Here is a 13,314-nt window from a genome sequence, read left to right as displayed (position 1 = left end):
AGGTCTGGGATGGGGCCTCACAGTTTTGTTTCTCACGTGTTCCCAGGTGATGCTACGGTGCTGGCCTGGGTACAAGGTGCACCTTGAGAACCACCGGTTCAAGCCATCATCAGTGAAGTTCTTTATCTCCCGAAGCAGAACCCAATCCTAACTTACCTAGCAAGGTAAGTGCGTCACACTCGAGAAATGTGATTATTATTTTTGTACAGGGGTGGAATGATAGCCAGGGGGCTACCCATTCCCCTCCTGGCACCCAGGAGATCAAAGGGCTGGAAGGGAGGGCAAAGCCGTGACGGCCAGCGTGCCCACCCCAGCTGAAGGCAGCCTTGACCTCCCCAAAGGAGACTGGGTGGCCCCAATGCCTTTCTTCGGGGAGCAGTTGAGGTCCCACTTTGCCCAGATCCATCGTTTGGCACCTCCCGTTTCTCTGAGTTGCCCAGAAATTTTCTGAAAACAGGAACCACGTGTGAAGTCAAGCGCTCTGCAAGTATTATCTCATTTAATCCTCGTGGCCCATTTCACAGATGAGGAAACTCAAGTGAACAAAGGGTAAGTCACTTGCGCACAGTCACAACACCCTCGTGAGCGACAGAGTCGGTGTTTGAACTGTAAATGCCACCCTCCCAACAGCTAGGAGAGGCTGGAGCCACCCCCGCCCTGGCATGGGGCGATGCTCAGCTGTATTCTCAGAGATAAGAAAGCAAGGGGGCCACGGGGCAGCTTTGGGAGAGGGTGGAGGGAGTCTGGACCCTCCTGCCCCTGCGTCCATGGACCCGCACTGAGGGCTGAACGCCAAGCCCTATAGAGAACGAGGAGAGGCGACCCCTTGTCTGGGCATGTGCGCTGTGTTGATGGATTGGAAGCCATGCTTCTCCTGAGGTCAGTGGCCCTCCCTGCCCTGCCAGCCATTCTAATAAAATATGAAGTTCAGAAACCCCAGGCAATCCTCTCTCTCCGCTGAGTGATGACCTTGTAATTGGCTCACAAGCTAGCTTGATTTATCCACTCCAACCCGGGCAGCCCGAAAAGGATGAATGAGCTTCAGCGGCCTGCGGACGAGAGCAGAGTCCCTGGGAGCCGTGATGCCATGGGCGTGGGGGCCATTTGTCACCACCAGCCTTTGCCTAATTGTGGGAAGATAAAGCGGGAAGGTGCCGGGTTGCAATGTGTAATCGTGGCCTTTTGTGGAACAACCTGGGGCCCAGTTGGCCAGGCGGGTGGTCCGACTGGGAAAGTCCCAGACACGGACCTGCTCCTCTGACACTCCCCCCACCCCCCCATGAAAGAGGGCCCTGTAGGGAGGGACTGGGAAGCTAATGGTGCTACAGCCTCAGGGGAAGGTGATGCCCTCTGCCGAGCGTCCTGGGTTCGAATCCTGGATCTGCCATTTACCGGCTGAGGGCCGGTGGCCAAAGTCACGTAACCTCTCCCTGCTGAGCATCATGGTTCAGAGCACAGACTCTGGATTTGAATCTGACCTCCACCTTTCACTAGCTGTGTGGCCTTGGACAAGTTACTCGATCTTTCTGTGCCTCATTTTCCTTATCTGTACAATGGGGACAATAATAACACTCAACAGAGCTGTATTAGCTTTCTAGGGCTGTTGTGGCAAATTATCACGATCTGGGGGGTTTAACACAACAGATATTTATGCTCCCACAGTTCTGGAGGCCAGAAGTTTGAAATCAAAGTGCTGGCAGGGTCACGCTGCCCCTGAAGGCGTTGCGGGGAGGACCCTTCCTTGCCTGTTCGCCTCCGGGTGGCCCCAGAGTTCATTGGCTTGTGGCTGGGCTGGTCTTCTTATGGCCCCCCCCTCCTCTCTGTCCCCTGTAAGGACACTTGCCATCGGACTTAGGGCCCACCCGGATAATCCAGGACGATCTCACCTTAAATTTTTTTGACTTCATTACCTTTGCCGAGACCCTTTTACCAAATAGGGTCACATTCACAGATTCCGGAGGTTGGGACCTGGATGTAACTTTCTGGGGCTGCCCTTCAACCTACTCCAAGGGCTGTTTTGAGAATTAATGAATTAATACTTGTAAAGTTCTGAGGCAAGGGGCTGGCACATCTTAAGTGCTATACAAGTATCTGCTTCGTGAATGTGTGCGTACATATATATTATATGATTATTATATATGTATTCTAGGTTCTGTAATGTATGAAACGTATACAGATATTTATTTATATTTTAATATAGATAATATTATAAATACAGATATAGATACCTATATATAATATAGATAATAAATAAATATACATATATTTATTTGTATTTTAATATAGATAATATTAGACATTAATACATTTATTATTAGTTTAATATTAGACTTTAATTATATTTAATTTAATTTAATTAATATATTCGACTTTATATATTCCTATGTGTATATTAACGCATATAATAAATCTACATGTATATATGCAGAGAAAATAATGGTACACATTCTGGAGTAAATCAAGCTATTGCAAGGATTAGAGAGGACGCTGTCACTGTGGTCAGGGCATAGTAACTATTTGGCAGATGCTGGCTTTTGGTATTATGACATCGTACAGGCTCAGGGGTGGGAAGGTCAGTCCTTCAACTATGCCACAGATATTTATTAGGCATCTGTTTTGTGCCAGGTGCTTGTTAGGCAATGGGGAGAAAGGGGGTAAAAGAGCCCCCTTTCTTCCCAGAAAGTTGTAGTTGGGGGAACAAAGACACAAGTAAGTATGTAACATTGTGTCAGCCAGTGACAAGGAGAAAGGAAGGACGAATAATAACATCAAGCATAACCCCAAATCACACGTGTCCTGGTAAAGGATGGACCCCGTGGGGAGACAGGTAGGTAAACTGAGAACCCAGCCTACCGTTTTAGGTTTGACACGCGGGGAAGGAGAGCGGGGACGACAGGGGAATCAGGAAACTTTCAGGTGGAGGGGAGGCGCCTCTTGAAGTGTGAGGAAGGGGAGGGAAGCAAGCAGAGCAAAGCGGGGGAGGGCATTCCGGCAGGTGCAACAGCAGGAGAGAAGTGTGCTGGCACAGGAGGGGCGATGCTCGGGGCCGAGGCGTGAGGCGGCCTGATCCAGCTGGGGTGCGGGCAGCTGAGGGGCGTGGGCTGGCCACACTGCCAAGGGCACTGGGGACTGACCCGCGAAGGCTCTGGTCCCGCCACCCAGCAGGGGGCTCGGTCACTGTGGCCTGACTAGGAGGACTCATGGACTTTCGCACTCTGCTTGCAGCTGGAGTTTTAAGGACATGGGGACAGAGAGACGGCGGGGGGCGGGGGTGTCGGGAGAGAGGCAGAGTCCTGAACCATCAGAGGTGAAATACACAACGTGCCTAACATGAGTTTCATAGTGGACCATGCTTAGAATGGTATCTGTGTTGTCCGGTCTGTAAGGAAACCGGGCTCAGAGGGGTGCAGCGATTTGCCTGAGGTCACACAGTAAGTTATTTCCCTGGTAGAACCCCTCTCCCCGCTGTGGCCTGCTGGGCCCTATGTGATCTGGCCCTAACCTAGGTCTCTGACCACGTTCCATCTCCTCTCTTCCCGCCACACGGCCCTGAGGGCCCCTGCAGCCAGTTCACCCTTCCCTTGCTGTTCCCACAGCCTCTGCTGGGTAATTCAGATTCAAGAGCTCCAGCTTGGATGGCACCGCCTTGGGAAGTGGTCTGAGCCACATCCATTCAGGCTGCCTGAGTGGAGTTTGACTACCGCGGTGGGCGATGAACAGTTCTGGAGCTGACTCGCCACCCGGCTTTTCTGTTCCTGGCGTTTTCCAAAAAGCCTCGGCAGCGTGTCTAACCTCTGTATATTATGGTGGGGGAGGGGGGGGTGTGGGCTGGAGGTTGCAATGCAGGGGAGTTGATGGCCCGTTCAATGAGGGACGGATGGAAACTGGTAGATAGACGCCACAAACTCGTGGCCTTCAGCGGGACAGTTCTGAGATGTGTCTTGCTCAGCACCACAGAGGGTGTCCAGGGGTACTGGGCCCAGTGGTCCACAGAGGTAACCGATTCCCTGAAACACCTGTATTTGCTTTTCTCATTTCCCTGTCTCTCTTGTCTTGCTCCCTCACTGCTTCCTGCAGTCAGCTCGTGGATAACCCACCTGCACCAAATCCTTGTCTCAGGCTCTGCTTTTGGGGACGCTGGAACTAAGACATGTACCTTTCCTGCTCCTATTATTTTCTGGGTTACTCAAATCACTTGCCGTTATCTCCAATCACGTAGCTTGTTGGTCTCGATAGGTAGATGGCCCCCAGTGTTCTTCACATCTTTCGATGCCCACTCGTATGTAGCCGGCCTCCCCCGCATTGTGACAGTATGGTCAGGTGTGACCAATAGAATCCAGTGGACGTGAGGGTCTGTGACATCTGAGGCTAGGGCAGAGGACATTGCCCTGCTACTCTGGCGAAGAAAGCCACCACATTGTAAGGCCACTCAAGCAGCCCTGTGGAGAGGTCCACGCGGGAGGAAGCAAGGCCTCCTGTCCACGGCTGCGTCTCCCACACCGTGTGGCCTTATCAGATACCCCCGAGTGGTATCAGCCCTGGAATGGCCAGCATCTCTGTGCCCAACTCGGTCTCTGGTCCGGCCAGCCAGGACGCCCCCGGAGCTGGCTTGAGTGTCCCTCCCCTCTAGGAGTGACACAATGCTCCCAAGGACAAGTCACTGGCTCAAAGGTCTGGTCCTAGCCCCGTTCCCTCTCGTTGCCCCGTGTCACCTCGGGCAACCCGTCTTCTCTCTCTGGCTGTGGCCTTGGCTCCAAGAGATACTCAGGAGCCCCCTCTGTGCATGAGGCGGGGTCAGCGCACAGAGCCCCGGGCCCCCACTCGGTTCCTGCCTTCACCCAGGGCAACTCTACTTTTCTGTTCTGTAGATTGGGGTTTCTAAGCAAGACATCACCTGATAGACACCTGCTAGAATCATGGCGAGAAGTTACAACACCAATTGCTGGTGAAGATTCAGGGCACCTGGAATTCTCCCTCCTTGCTGGCAGGAAGGCAAAAACGCTACAGACACTTTGGGAAACCTTGGCAGTTTCTCAGAAAGTTAAATATAGATTTACCATGTGACCCAGCAATCCCCACCATAGGTATTTACCAAGGAGGGGGAAAACACTACGTTCACATAAAATCTGGACACAATTGTTCCCTGAAGCTTTGTGTGTAATGGCCAGAAAGTAGACACAGCCTAGCTGCCGCTAGGTGGAGAATAGGTAAATAAACCGCGGTTCCTCCATACGATGGAATACTACTCAGCAATAAAAAGGAATGAACGACGGACACGCACGGCACCGTGGGCATAATCCTAGCGCATCGTTACATACGTCGTTAAATGCAACGGCTGTTACAATGCAGGATCCCATTTATACGTCATTCTGGAAGAGGGGATCAGTGGTTGAACCAGTGGTGGCGGGGGGGAGGGCAGCTGTCGACCCCAGAGGGCCGCGGGGGACCTAAGCGGGGCCAGTGGACCTCTCCTAACCCCGATCGTGGTAGCCGTGACGCCACCGTGCTTTTTAAACTAGCAGACTTGCGTGCTCTGGGGGTGAAATTACTGAATGTAAGTTACACCTTCGCTGAGAACTGAAAACAAAAACAAAAAAATCATCATCATCATCTGAAGAAAGGGTTCTGCTGTTCCAAAACAGAAGCCGGAATGTCCCCAAGCTGGGACACTCTAAAGGTCCTTCCCGCCATGCCAGTGTGGGATCCCGGACGGACGCAGAGCTGGGCTTCCCGGCTCGGAGCCGCGCCCAGGGGCTCGGCGTGCGGATCTGACACCCTGTGTCGGCTTGTCTGCTGGGTGCCCTGCCTGGGAGACACTGGTCCTCCCCCGCTCCCCCTGCGCAGCCTCCACTGAACAAACACTGACCCCTGCTGTCTCCTTCTGCTTCTCTTCCCCTCTAGCCTGCATCTCGGGGCCAGGAAACTGTGGTCCGTGCCTAGGTCGGGGGAGCTTCTGGAGAGGAGCAGGGGAACGGACACAAGCAAGAGCTGGCAGCCAGCCCTTCAGCGGGGTGGAGGTCCTGCTGGAACTAGGCTTTTGTCCCGGAGCCACCAGCCCTCTCTGGGGGCTGGGACAGGGCAGAGCCCGGATGGGAAGCCCAGGGGCTCCCAGGACACCCTGCTGCCTACCTGCCTTTGTCCCGGTGGCACTGCCCAGGCCTGAGGGGGAGGAGGAGGGGGAGGAGGGCATCAAGGGGTCCCACAGATGGGGGCAGGACTGGGGTACAGAGCCACAGAGGCCCAGTCGGCCCAGCTCTGCTGAGGGTAGCCAGCTAAGTGCTGCCCTTCTCTGGACCTCAGTCTTCCTGGCTGTTAAATGGGAATGCCAGTCCCTGTTCTTCGCTTCTCTCCTTTATTTGCACACCGAGCACAGGCACCGTAGGGGGCGTGAAGAGACGCACGGGGCTGCCGGGGTCCCCGGCCCCACAGAGCTCAGAGACTCAAAGGGACCGGGAGGTTCACAGCAAACAGGGTAGCGACGGACGGTGGACACGACGAGGCCCAGTCTACAAGGATGGCTTGGAACCGGTCTATTTACTCACTCCGGGAGATGACCCAGGGAACGAAGTGGGGTTAGGCTGGCTGGGAGCTGGGGGTGCGGGGTGTGGAACAAGACAGATTCTGGACTTCGCCCCAGAGCCCCCTGAACCTATCCTTGGGTGCTCATTCAGATGCGATGACACCAGCCCGGGCCCAGCTACCTCTGGGGTGATCTTGCCCAGGGAAAGAGGAGGTCCTTGGAGCTAGGGCCGATGCGACTAAGATTGTGTGCTTGTGGGTGTGTGCTTGTGGAGGGTGGGGGGCGCTGCGTGGCCGCTCTCGTGGCCGCGCGCGCTGTGGGCTTGCCTGCATTTACTGTCGTGCGTCTGCAAGGATACGAGGACACCATGCCCACAAGGCCGCAGGTGTGTGTGTCTGTGTGTACGTAGACGTGTGCGTGACATCGCGGCCCGCGTGGGCCTCGGCGTTGGGTGCGCGCACAGCCCAAACGTGCGTGCCTCGCCGCGCGAGCGCGCGTCCGTACTTCTGGACGTGAAGGTCGATGCCACGCGTCCGGGTGTATGGGTGAGGGGACGCCGCGTGTGTTGGTGGGCTGTGAGCGCGTGTTTGCGTGGGCACGGCGGGGGCGGAGCCACTGGGTCCCGTGCGCCCTTGTCCGGGGAGGGAGCTGCTGCCCCAGCTGTCCCCAGCCGAGACCCCGGGCACGCACACGGTTGCCTTCTCCCGGGGGCAAAGCCAGAGCCTCCCCAGGTGACACAGCCGCCCCGGGCAGGGCAGGGCAGGGCCGGGCCGGGCACCGTCGGCCAAGCGCTGATGAGCTCCCTTCATGTGGTAGCTTGGGCCTATTTCTGTCTTGTTTGGCTCGTCCTGGCCGGGTGTTCCCGTCCAATGATGCCCTGTTTCTCCACCCGGCTATTTCAGCTAAGGAATGTGCTGTTTGTGTCTCAAGCAGAAAAACCAAAAACCCCCATTATGGTTAGCTGTCCTGCGGCTTCGAGCAGCCACTCATTTACTTAGGTTTCTCCTAGGCTATATTTGTCGACGGATGCCATGTTGAACTTGGAAGGCACGGGTTGGGGGGACCAAGGCCTCTTTGGGGGAGGCTGGGGCATCATCTCAGGCCTCCCCACCGTCCAGGACGGCATTTGACTTCTCTGCCGGGGGGGGGGGGGGGGGGGCCCGCCCTCTTTCCCCCCCCCCCCCCCCCCCCCCCCCGGCGGGGTTGCCGCGGGGGGGGGGGGGGGGGGGGGGGGAGCTGCCCATTCTGTTCTCCCCCGCACTGCCCAGCACCCCTGGGCCTGGCTCCCCCAGGCCTTCGGCCTCAGCTGCAAGCCCTCCGCCCCCCGTAGAGTTTTCTGGAACCCTACTCCACACATCCAGAGCAGCATGGGGGCAGTTAGGGCGCAGGATCTAGAACAGAGCTGTCCGGTCTGACCCTTGGTTCAGCCATCAACTGGCTGGGTTACTCAAGCGAGTTATTTCTCTCCTCTGTTTTGCTACCCCTCCATCCACGAAGTGGGAATAAGATGTAAGATGCTTCTAAGACACGCATTTTCACACTCTCACATTGGCCTTACGGTCCATAGCGTGGCTCCAGTTTTTCCTCTGTCTTAATGAAACAGGAACTGAGGGTGTGGTTCATAATCGATGGCGTGTAGAATTCTATGAAACAGGCTCATAGCCCTGTAACGGATGGCACATTTGAATTAAGCTAATTTGAGGAGGTTTTTTTTTTTTTTTATGTTTTTATTTTTGAGACAGAGAGAGACAGAGCATGAATGGGGGAGGGTCAGAGAGATAAGGAGACACAGAATCCGAGGCAGACTCCGGGCTCTGAGCTGTCAGCACAGAGCCCGACGAGGGGGCTCGAACTCACAGACCGTGAGATCATGACCTGAGCCGAAGTCGGAAGCCCAGCCGACTGAGCCAGCCACCCAGGTGCCCCCAGAGGAGGTTTTAATAAAGAAACGCAAAGCCGTGAGCAGGATGTGGAAAAACCACGGGCGGTAGTGAGATACTGGGACTAGTGAGAGAAGCATTTTCATGACTCCAGACCTCAAGAAGGAGGTGGGGGGCGAGGGGTTACCGGAACCTTCGGGAGACATTTTGGTACCGAGGACCCTTGCCGGCAGTGACCTTTTCTTGTGGGGCGCACGGCCATCCCAAGACAGGCTACTGGCTCTGGCACCTATTAACTGTATGATTTGGGGCAAGTTATTTAGTTTACCCATGCCTCAGTTTACTCATCTGCAAAACGGACGTGATCTGCAAAACTCATAGGATTGTTGCCAGGCTTAAATAAGTGAATACATCAAGTGCCTAGAACATCTCAGTAAAGCCTGCCTATTATGGTCCTCATCCTTTCGGTAATAGTACCTGGAGTCGTTCTTTCTACCTTGGAGTTCTAAGCTGCCCCAGTGCCCGTCCTAACTCCAAACCCGGCCCTCCACTGTCCTGTCTGTTCTGTGAACTACGGCCAGCAGAAAGCCCTGGCTCCATGGAACCACAGCAGTGATACAGGATCAGGTCAGGGTCACCTCCCAGCAGACACTAGTGGTAAACGGTCTCTGGTCTCTGCTTACCACTCACCGTCAGCCCCTCACCCTATCCTGCCCTACCCAGCCCCCCGCAGGACTAGAACACAGATGGCAAGCCACCATAGAGCGTCTCTGACGTGGGAGTGGACGTCAAGAGCCTTGCTCCTGCCTCTTTCCCCTCCTCCCTTTCCCCTTCCTCAGCACCCCCGCGCCTCAGTTCTACAATCTTCCAGAACAGTGGCTCCCCAACAGTTTCATCCACATTCCCCTTAGGCCACACCAAAGCCCCCAGACCACGAATCTCATCCTATCCCAGGGCAGGAAGGAAAGAGAAGGCGGTGAGAGCACGGAGGAGCCCCGTGGGAGCCCTCGAGAGAGCCTCTGTACAGAAATAAGGGCATGGGGGTGATTCATAACCAAACTGTAACACCTACATGTTTCAGAGTCTAGTAGTTATTGGAAAATGATAGGCCCCACACTCCGCTGGTGCAAATACGCATCCCTACATGCTGTGGGGTTAACCGACAACCCGCCACAAGCTGCCCTGATGACGAGGGAACTAAACCAACAGCGATTCGTAATTAAAACATAAGAATAGCGACAACTGCAAACCAGGACCAGCCCCAGGCAGCCCCGATGATGCCCAGACCTCTCGCGTAGGACATCTCGGCCTGTGGGAACATGTGGTAGCGTTTTGCGATGCGGCCAAGTGCTGCATGGCCGCCCGACGTCTTTGCCAAATGCTGAATCAAGTCTTCAAGAGCCTTCTAACGTGCTAATTTTCGTTTATAAATACCAAATTTTAGCAGCCCTCAGTGACTCACTGGATCTATTAGTGAGTGGCTATTTGTTTATAGAATCGTGCATCGTTTGCTGAAGAAAGATTGTTGGCTTGGAAAAAAACCAAAAATCACTGTGTCTAGAATCTTGTGTTTCAGGGAAAATAGCCACGATGTAGAAGCCAAAAGACCTGGGTTCGAGACCTAGCAATACACAGCCTGAACCTCAGAGTCTCAGGAAATCACAGCGGGCCGCTGCATCCATGACAGGCGGGCTTATGAACAGGGAAGTGACGTCATCGGCTCACAAGGGACTTGGCATCAGGTTGCAGTGGGAATCTCACAGGAGGGACAGCAGGGCCGGTGGCTTCAACAGCTCAGTGTCATTTTTGAGAACCCCCAAAGACGGCTCCGTCTTCCTTGGGGTGGCTTCCTCCCTCTGTGTGTTATTCCCAGAAGCAAATGTACAAGGGTGTTATCAGGGAACTGCCTTGGAGAGAAGGTGGAGAGACAGCCGGGCAAGTCTGGCACTAAAGACCGGGATCAAGGTTGGGTGGAAACGCTCTGGAGTGCCTGCAGGGACTAAGGAAGGGTCAACAAGGCTGTGGGGGAGTCCTAGGGCCAAGGTCCCCGCAGATCCCCTGGACGCAGCCCGCCTCGGTGTCCCTGCCACGCTCATTCATTGGCCGGGAGCCGCCGGAGGGAGGCGTGGCCTCAGGGCCAAGGTGGAGAAGGATTTCAGAATGCCCCGCAGTCCTTGGACATTTATGATCCCTGTGTTGACAGGTCTGCAGGGGAGAGGTGTCGCTGAGGTTTTAAGCAGGCTGCTTCACGCTCCGCAGTGCATTCCTGATGGCCTTGGGGGGCGGGGGGGGGGGGCGGGTGCCCGTCGGATGTCCTCCTGGAGCGGAATCTCCAGGTGGGTCTTCTGGCCTCCATGTGCCCGTGTCATCATTGCCTCCTTCCCTCGGCCTTCATGCTTCCTTCTGCCCCCTGCCAGGGCACCTCGGGCCCTTGCACGTTGCTCGGAGTCCTGCCTGGTTTTCTCCAATAACCATCTGAGTAGCCACTTTGGCCCGTTCCCCGGGGTCCTTGCTGGGGTATGAAATTCCCAGGCCCCAAGGAAGTGCCCTCCGTCAAGAGATTCTTGTGTCTCTGGTCCTACACGCCAGCCCCCTTAAACAAGAACCCCTGAGCCCCACCCCCTCCCCCGGAGCTCCGCCCACACTGAGCCGGGACCGCGCCACTCATTATTGCTTTTCTTCGGCTGCAGAGCCACCCCCGGTCCCACCGCCTTCCACCTCAGCCTCCGCGGCAATGTGGGCCTTTGCCCTACTTCTCAGCCTGGTAGCCGGGCTCCCAGTAGAAGCGTTTGTTGCCTAGTGACGGGGAGGCTGCTCCAGCCCCCCTCCCCCCCCCCCAGGGTGGAGGAAGCACCTGCTATTAGGGGCAGGGCATGCTGCCCCTGCAAGCTCCAAAGGCCCCAGGCATCCATGTGCCCGAGGACATCCATCCAGATGTCCCCATTCCACATTTCAGGACCCCCCAGGTCTTCCCAAGCAGGGCCTTGGCCTTTGCATGACAGAACTGCCCTGGTGTTTGCACACAGACATCTCCGGTGTTGTCACCATGGAGCTCTCTGCCTCTCGCTCGGCTGTGTCTGCCTTTCCAGGGCAGGTGATAAAGGCCTTTTTGTGAGCCACCCCTGAGGCCAAAGTTTTGTCCTGGACCTGGGCACGGGAGGGAGGGATCCTGAACCATATCTGTGCGGCCAGAGCGTTGGGAAGGCCACCAGCGGCATCTGCTACGGAGGGGACCTTACAAAGGACACAACCCCTGCTTACAGATAGGGATACTGAGGTCTAGAGCGGAGGTGGGAGAGACGCACCCAGGGTCTCAAGGTGAACTCGGGCCGCAACAGGAGACTGGGACCTAGGCAGACTCTTCCGGAACAGGTTACACACATCCTGTCCCGGGACCAGCACCCGAGACTGGGCCCTGCTCTTACTGAGCTGGCCTGGGACAGGCCCTCCCTTTTCGGAGATCTCAGCTGGGTTGGCCGTTTTGGTTTCTGGAGCTCCGCCTGGGCTCTGGCTACTTCTCCCTGGAACACCGGAGCAGCACCTAGGAGTGAACTCACAGCCAACCCGGGTGAGATATTTTTAGAGCCATTAAATGTAGCAATAACTCCTCACCTTCTCTTAAGGCTCATTTCCTACTCCTCTATTAAAAGGAATAAAAACCCATCCTGGAAGGCTGCCCGACACCCTTTTTGGGGAAGGAGGTGGGACCGGACGCCAGGCAGGCAATGCTGGCCAAGGTCAGATGGAGTTTGCCTGTGAATCCTCCACGAGGCTGGCCTGACGGAGCAGCGACCCCCACCTCAGCTCTCCAGCGACGTCTGAGTTCCTGCTGCCGTGACCTGAGTACCAGAGTTTGTTCAACAAATGGGGACCAGATGGATGATCTTCCCGATGGGACTCAGGAAGGAGCATTATCTCCAGGTCATACAGACCTCCTAAATCACCTCCACCTTCCTGTAGCCTGGCTGGAAAGTCTACCCCTGGGCACTTTCTCTCGTTGGCTGAGCCCAGGGTTAATTCCACACGTCCACATTCATTCTTGGGGGTTGTCTTTTCTGCAGGCCCCTTGCTTGAAAATAGAAACACCCCTGGAAAGAAGTTCCAATGTCAGAGCTCTTTGGTTGGGACAGAGTGTGGATTCCCATATGTGCCACTTAGAAACTGGGTAATCAGGCAAACCATTTCCTCTCTCTGAGTCTCAGATACCCCCTGGGATCAGTTGTCTTTATAGGACCTCTCTCCTGCGGCTCTTAGAAAGATCAGGTTAATCAGTGGTTTGAAAAACTGCTTTAGAAGCTGTGAAGCTGTATCAGTCAGATGAGGTTAAGCCGTGCTGTAGTAACAAACCCAGAAATTTCAGTGGCTTAACACATAATTATTTCTCTCTCATACCGAGTTCTCTGGTTCCACCTTTTGGCTTCACTGTCTCAACTCCTGGCTTCCCAAGCCACCTCGACAGGGGTTTAAGGTCTGGAGAGCCCACACCAGCCTTTAAATGCTTCGAACCTGAAATGACACTTGTCACCTGCGCACCTAGCCCATTGGTCAGAATTAGGACATGGCGAGGACCGACGGCAAAGAGGCTGGGGAATAGTGGGGGAACGCGGGAATACTTGGCGAGCTGTCGGTGTCTCGGCCACGACGGCGAGCTACGATTAGGAGAGACTGTGATTATTATTCGCCAGAGCAATTTTTCTCTGTCTCTCGCTCATTTTTACCAGGAGACAGAGCAGAGATGGTGGAGCCGTGAAGTTGCATCTGGGACAGGATGGAGTGTCTGTACGCTCAGGGCGAGAGGGAAGGGGCCAGAGAAAGGGGGTGCAGATATGGGGCGAGGGACGGCAGCCCCCCTGGATGCATTCTCTGCTAGATTTAAGCTGGTCCTGGACCCTGGAGAATAACGGCCTCCCGCCC

General features: G+C 55.3%; 1 long non-coding RNA gene across 1 annotated transcript; it reads left to right on the top strand.

Moving 5' to 3' along the window:
* The first annotated feature begins 2,604 nt into the window (after nt 1–2,604).
* LOC125915229 (uncharacterized) lies at nt 2,605–12,498 on the top strand. Its single transcript, XR_007455611.1, has 3 exons — nt 2,605–2,827; nt 10,604–10,736; nt 12,051–12,498. It is a non-coding gene; the product is annotated as an uncharacterized LOC125915229 (long non-coding RNA).
* The last annotated feature ends 816 nt before the right edge of the window (nt 12,499–13,314 follow it).

The sequence above is a fragment of the Panthera uncia genome (assembly GCF_023721935.1).
Source record: "Panthera uncia isolate 11264 chromosome E2 unlocalized genomic scaffold, Puncia_PCG_1.0 HiC_scaffold_19, whole genome shotgun sequence".
In the NCBI taxonomy this organism is placed as follows: domain Eukaryota; kingdom Metazoa; phylum Chordata; class Mammalia; order Carnivora; family Felidae; genus Panthera; species Panthera uncia.
The sequence above is the reverse complement of the archived record's forward strand: the minus strand, read 5'-3'. Positions and strand labels throughout refer to the sequence as shown.